This window comes from Hibiscus syriacus, unplaced genomic scaffold, assembly GCF_006381635.1.
Source record: "Hibiscus syriacus cultivar Baekdansim isolate YM2019G1 unplaced genomic scaffold, ASM638163v2 tig00111812_pilon, whole genome shotgun sequence".
NCBI lineage: Eukaryota > Viridiplantae > Streptophyta > Magnoliopsida > Malvales > Malvaceae > Hibiscus > Hibiscus syriacus.
The window spans coordinates 312,217-319,520 of record NW_024063187.1 but is presented as its reverse complement, the minus strand read 5'-3'; positions in this window follow the sequence as shown (position 1 = coordinate 319,520).

The window sequence follows — 7,304 nt, the reverse complement described above, 5'->3', positions numbered from 1 at the left end:
GAACACACTGTCATGTGACACATGGTTTAAGAAGATTAGGTATTTGAAACCATACTTAATGAATAAATATTTGTTCAACAACAGGACCCTAATGCAACTGCCTGATGAACGAAGCAATTATGTGTAGTCAGATTGACTGTTATTGTTTCACCATTTTCATTCTTCATATCTTTATATCTCATTGGAAATATTTGTTTGAGTCAATGATCTTGACATAGGATAATATGGGCTTTCAACATGCCCCAATATTGGCTAATACAAAAAATACCTCAACATTCTTCATTCTGATTGAAAGGGTTTTCAGCATGCCCCAACATTTTGCTGATATAAATGTTTAGAATACATCAATATTTCTGATTCTAATTAAAATGGGCTTTCAGTCTGCCCCAATATCTGCTTCTGATTCAACTCTCAATGTATGTTTAACTGAAATGTCATGATCCCCACGAGGTCCAATTTTGACAATGAACTATTGTAGGTACTTGTGGCTTTATTCGTGCCCCAAATCTGTTTATCTTGAATACTCTCATTCTGGTGTCACTAAACAGTAATATTGTCAAGTAACTTGAGAAATTCTCTTGATATTGTCACAAACTTAAGAAGTACTCAATCATTCTGACAGAAACGTCTGAGATATGTGTCTTCTGAATGAGGTGGCCATTTTCTGTATCTGGAGGGATTTAGTCGGACAGAGCAATATAAATAGCTTGGTAATCTGTTCCAGGCTAACACAGTGGCTTATCATCTTTCAGTGAAGGTCATCTCTGAAATATATTTTTATGTGGGAGAGAAACCAATTTATGTAAACAGTAATCTGATGCAATGGCAAGACTACATATACAATGGTACAAGCTCATCAAAAATCCGCACCCATGCAACATGTTGATTCTGATAACAACTCATCTGATTATGAAGCGATCTTTCAGGATGATTTCACAGATATTGATAGTTCTTCTGATATCGAGGAAATCATGAATTCTGATTCTGATGAGGAGAGTAAACTGTTATACTTGACAAAAATGGGATTCTCAAAGGCTGAGGCTTCAATAGCCATGGAGAGATGTAGTCCTGATTCATCAATTGCAGAGTTGATAGATTTTATATGTGCTGATCAAATGGCTAAGGCTGCTGACGTACTTCTTCCAGTAGAAGGTAGGAATTCATTATACAATGACCCCAATTACAAGCAAAGGCGAAACTTGGGCTATGATTTTTGAAAAGGAAGAAGCAGAGGAAGCTTGAAAAGAAGCTTCTTAATTAAGACGATCATGCAGTTCATCTTTTAATTCCAATGATTGGTTCTGGGGTTCCTACCGAACCAGATCAGATAACTCAAAGAACACTTTCAGAAGATGCTATTAGGTCTCCTTATTTCTACTATGAGCAAATTCATTTTTCAAATCCAATGATTGGTTTTGGGGTTCATACCAAATCAGATCAGATAACTCAAAGAACATTTCCAGAAGATGCTATTGGGTCTTCTTATTTCTACTATGAGCAAATTCATCTTTCAAATTTAATGATTGGTTTTGGGGTTCATACCAAATCAGATCAGATAACTCAAAGAACACTTCCAGAAGATGCTATTGGGTCTTCTTATTTCTACTATGAGCACATGGCACTTGCTCCAGTTAATGTTTGGACTGGAATATCATAGTACTTATTCGATGTAGAGCCAGAATTTGTAGATTCGAAGTATTTTCATGCTACTACACTGAAAAGGGCTATATTCATAATTCTACCAATTGAGAACAGATTTTCTCTTATTCTGCTTCCTCCATATGCTGATGCTTTTCCATTGACAAAGAAATGATGGCCTTCCTGGGATCCAAGAACAAAGTTGAACTGTTGATAAACATGTACAAGAAGTGCCAAATTGACAGAAAGGATCTGTAAGGCTCTTGAAGCTTATGACAATGAGCCACCTTCGAGTGTCCAGAAGTATGTTCTTGATGAGTGCTGAAAATGGAATCTGGTATGGGTTGAAAAGAATAAAATTGTTCCACTTGAATCTGATGAGGTGGAAATGCTTCTAGGTTTCCCTAAAAACCATACACAATGATCTGTATAGAGACATGTTCCATGGTGGTATCAATGTCCTGTCTCTTTTCTCTGGGATCAATGATGCAGAAGTTGCCTTTTATTGTCTTGGCATACTTTTGAAAACAGATGTGCAAGAACTGAATGATGATCGGTTGGAGCAATTGATGAGTAGATTTGTCGAATTCAACCTTGTTGTCGATTGCATCCAGTGTAACAACCTTACTGAAAGAAATAAACATCATCAGGATGAACTAGAAGATTTTTTTTGTTGGTGCATTTTCTTGCAATGACTGCTACGACAACTCTCTCTTCAGCTGCTCCAATATATCCCACTCTTTTCGAATCATGAAATGGTTTAATTGACAGTAAAACTGGTCATCTTCAACTTTTGGAATCCTGTAACCAATGTTACCCTATATAAAAGGCATACAAATGTAGAATTTGTTCCAATGTCTTATTCTGTGCCATATGTTCTCAAATTCGAATTCAGCAATCTTCTGAAGGACATAATGAATATCATCTTGACAAAGAAAGTGATTGACATAGAAGAAGTATCAATGATGTATCAAGACTTGAGCCAGCATCACGGTATAACCAGAGTGCAGGTAGTGACTTGTTCATGGTTCTATGATGTAATCTTCTAGAGAACATGAATTGATGGTTGGGGAAAATAATCTGTCTGGTGATGCTTATCGCCCTCAGCATGAGATAAACGATAATCTTTCTTGATGGATTGTTAATAATATCATAGGAGAGTGTCACAAGTTTAATTCTCCAGACTTTCTGGCTTTTCGGACCACTTGCCTTCAAAAATGTGAAGTGCTTCATTATTATGGCCTCGTTCATTCTTTTTCTATAACAGAGATAGAACATGCATCAACTTGCTTCAAGGACCTTTCTCATTTGAGACTGCCCTGTTTGAAAATGTTTTTTCCTCCTTTGTTTATTGAAGAATGAAAGAATTTTACAAAGTATTGCCCTTCTCAGGTTCACAATAGAATCAGATCATAAACAATGAGTTTAATAAATATCAAATAAATCAACTACACTTTTAAATCATTCAAAAATCATAGTCCTATGTCAAGTGTCAAAATTATTGACTGATTTGAGGTGTAGGTTGATTCTGATAAAGTAAGGTCTCTCAGATTCTCAGGTTAGTCCAGCATATATGTCTCTTTGGGCTTCCATTAATTTGAAGAAATGGTTGTTATGCTCATCTTGTAAAGATGCTTCTCGTTTCCAGACTCTCATGAACGTGTTTGGGATGTGCGGTGTTTCATTAAGATCGTCTCTTATGTCATTGTTGCACCATTCATTATTCGAGCCGCCTTTTTTAGGTTTTCAACTCGAATCCTCCTTTGGTTTCAAGATGTTATTTAAAAATTTACATCTTGAACCCCCCTTTATCATTTTTCATATCATGCATTAAAGATTTTAAAAACCAATTTTTGCAAATAAAAATCAATCTTGGAAGGTGGAATGAATTCTAAAGATATCATCTTTTACTTAGAAATCCATGTATGATTAGAATGGACTTTTCAGGTACGTAACGTAGGCCATGGCTTATGGTTACGAAAGAAAGGGATAAAAAGGCCCAAATAAGTGTTTAAGGGTAATCAAACCAAGGATCAATTCATTCTGATGCCATCAATCTTGCCTTGCTTAACTTGGATCTGCTTTGTTGGGGATTTTTCCATCATTTGGATCCCTCTAGACTGCCAAATTTTGGATTCATTTCCAATTTCTCATATCTTCAGCATTTCTTGCTCTTCTTGTTCGTACTTGATCAACCTTGTAACTTGAGGCTCAATAAGTCACCCATCTTGATTCAATTTTCCTTTTTCTTCTTCTTTTTTTTCTTCTTTCTTTGTTGGATGATTATAATACTTCAATTGCTTTGAGCACCTCCTTTTCCTTTTGCATTTTGGAGGTTTTCCATTATTCTTGATTGGATTGATCTTCAAGCACTCTGTATTTGACATACTTTGTAGTTCAAAACTTTCATGACTTCATGGAAACTTGTCTTCGTAATAAAACTGTATTGACAATCTTTATTCTTGTGAGCCAATATCCTTTACCTTGCCCCCCAATATAGAGGGTGATCCTTGGTTAGGATTGAATTAGAAGAAACATTATTCAGGCTCAAATGGGGACAACAAATATATATATATATATATATATATATATATATATTAAAGGATAAATGAAACAATGCCGTTCATCATCTCAAACACAGAAACCTTTGTAAAAAGAGGTATCCACAGGGGGATGAATATTCAAGATTAACTTTATTTACATGGAAAAATGTAATTAATGCATGATATATTTATTTCAATCAATCACTTTCCCCTTCTTCTTTGAGTATGCCCTAATCACTCGAAATTATCATCAATGAGTTGGTCCCTGATGCCTCATCTCGTCTCTTCTTGTAGTAAGATTCACGGATAATTGAAAGTTTGGTTCTTTTGAGGTCTTTGGTTTATGATGGTTTTGTGTTCGAAAAGACAAATGTGTGACTTTTGAAGTCATGTATATGGTGGAATGTAGTATCATCAATCAACTATACCCGAAAAGGTAAACATCTGGAGTAGGTGTAAAAACAAGTGGAGACATTTCTTCAGAATCTTTGTAGTGTCAGGATTTGGTTTGAGTAATTGGAATTGGATGGGATATTGAAGATATAATTTTACCACTTGCCAATAGATCTATAACTCTTGAAAAATTAAAAGAATATTTAATCTACTTGATACTCAATAATCTCAAGATTAAAATTTGACTCATTGCTCATAACCATAAAAGAAACACATATTTATTTATTGCCAAAAGGAAAGGAACAAAAACATATTCAAACAAGATGCTGAAAATAGAAAGTACTACAGTGGTAGATAACACTTCCATTTGTTTATGCATCATTACTCATCTATTATTGGGTGTGTACTTGGCCCAGGATTTTTATCCTTATTTTCCCCCCATTCCTTGATCGTTTCTTGTGTCAAGACTCCCTTGTCGACGAGCGTCTCTATTTCCTTTAACAGTGACCAACAATTCCCTGTTGAATGTCCAGATATTCCCAAGTGAAAATTACAGAAGCTATTTTGATCATAGCAATGGGCATAAGGCTTTGGTTACATCTTCACCAATCTTGGTGTAATGTATTGACTTTTAACCAAATGAGGGTACAGGTCTGAGATAGATTCTTGAAACACCTTCAGAGTTTTTCTCGCTCGCGAGGCTATCACTTTCTTTGATCGTTCTGAACGAATGAATGCTCTCATGTTATCGAGGGGGTTCTGAATGCTCATTTCAGCTATAACTGGGGTAATATTAACCAGATTTCTTAAGTTGTCCTTTGCCTTACTGGTTTTCGAAAAATCTGATACATGTATCTGAGGTGTCTTCTGGGTTATATCTGCCTCATTCTTTCTTAGACCTATAGGCCAATCTCGAATTACATCCATGGGAGCCTTTTGATTTCTTTTCCCATTTTCTTTGCAGGATTTGGTCACATTAGTCTCTATTGAAGCAACAATTTCTGAACATTGAACCTTCACCCCTTCTTTTACCTTATATTTTTGAATTGTTTGCTCTAAAGGATCTTGGAAATTTCCCTCAAGGTTACCAGGAACCTTAGCCGAACAATTTGAAATTCCAGTCTGATTTATCCAAGGAACCTCCTTATAGGTCCAATTCTCATTTGGAGGCCACTGTGGTGGAACAAGTCGTGGAGTAGTTAATCTGGCTGAGAGCATTTTTGAATGCAGTTTTTCACTCGAACAATGGAAGGGAGGAAATTGAAAACCCTGCACATTCTTTTTCTTCTTGACCACTTTATAAGGTTTGACACCATGTTTAACTGAATAAGACCTCATTATATTAACCTCAGCTTCTTTCTCGACGTTAGTATCGTCAGAGCCGTTTATCTTGCCATTCTTGATAGGTATTTTGATCATTTCTCCAATCATGTCGATGTCAGAGAAATTATTAGTGGCAGCCCCTATCGTCAGAGCCGTTTATCCATCGTTGTGAATACTGTCGAAAACTTTTATTGCACTTTATATTCATGTTTTGTAACATTGTTCGATCAGGGGCCATATCAGCCATGTGATTGTATTGACCCAAAAAGGCTTGAGATAAGTCCCTCCAAGAACGTATTTGAGTACGTTTTAGCTGATTATACCATTTGGATGCAGACCCGGATAAACTGTCTTGGAAATAGTGGATCAATAATTTTTCATTCTCTACATAGCCAGTCATACGACGACAGTACATAGTGATATGATATTCAGGATATGTGGTCCCATTATACTTCTCAAAATCTGGAATTTTAAAATTTGGTGGGAGAATTAAGTCGGGGACCAAGTTCAGTTCTTTGGCGTCAAACTCATAAAATGACTCAACCGTCTCTCTAGAAGTAGTACAAAATTCATTTGGCTTTAACCCAGAAGCAGTAAGACAGTCAGTGGGGAACGAAACTCCATCATGATATTGTTGTTTCTTAACAGTGAAGTGAACTGGTGATTGGATTTCCTGACGTACAGAGGTGTGCTCAGGAATATGAGCAGGCGTAATACCCAGAGGATTTGTGGAGTTTTCAACAAGATTCTTTCTAGCAGTCAAATGCTTCTCAATCATTTCTTTCATATTGTTCAGTAGATCGATCTGAGAATTAGCTTCGATTTGTGCCTACTTGCTCCTCAATTCTTCCTGTATCTCTTTTTGCTCTATCTTTAATTTGGATAGCCTATCCTCAGTTTCTTTAGACATTTTTCTTGTGTCGTGCTAAGCGTTCTTGCTTCAAGGAAAAACCAAGATCACTTCATTTGAAATCCTTATTTTAATGAATGTTTTAATGTATTATGACATAAAAAAATGCAAAGATGCCAAAGGCAAATGTAAATATGTGAATGAAATAATAAGAATACAAATTGTGCAATACAAAAGCAAACATAAAAATACAAATGCAAAGATGCCAAATGTAAATATGCAATTGTAAAAATGTAAATGTAAATTATTTAAAATACCAGAATAGGACATCCAGTTATATTAAGACTGCCCTTTTCTTTGATATTGAAAATAAATAAACATTATTATTAATTAAATATGTTTTAATGCATGATGTAAATTTAAAAATGTAAATGTAAATACAAACGTAAAAATGTACAAATGCAAAATACAAATGCATGTATGAAAAGGTGTTACTCAAGAGTGATCATCTTAGAACAGATTTCATTGAACGCAAAAGTTCGGTACATCAAACAAAA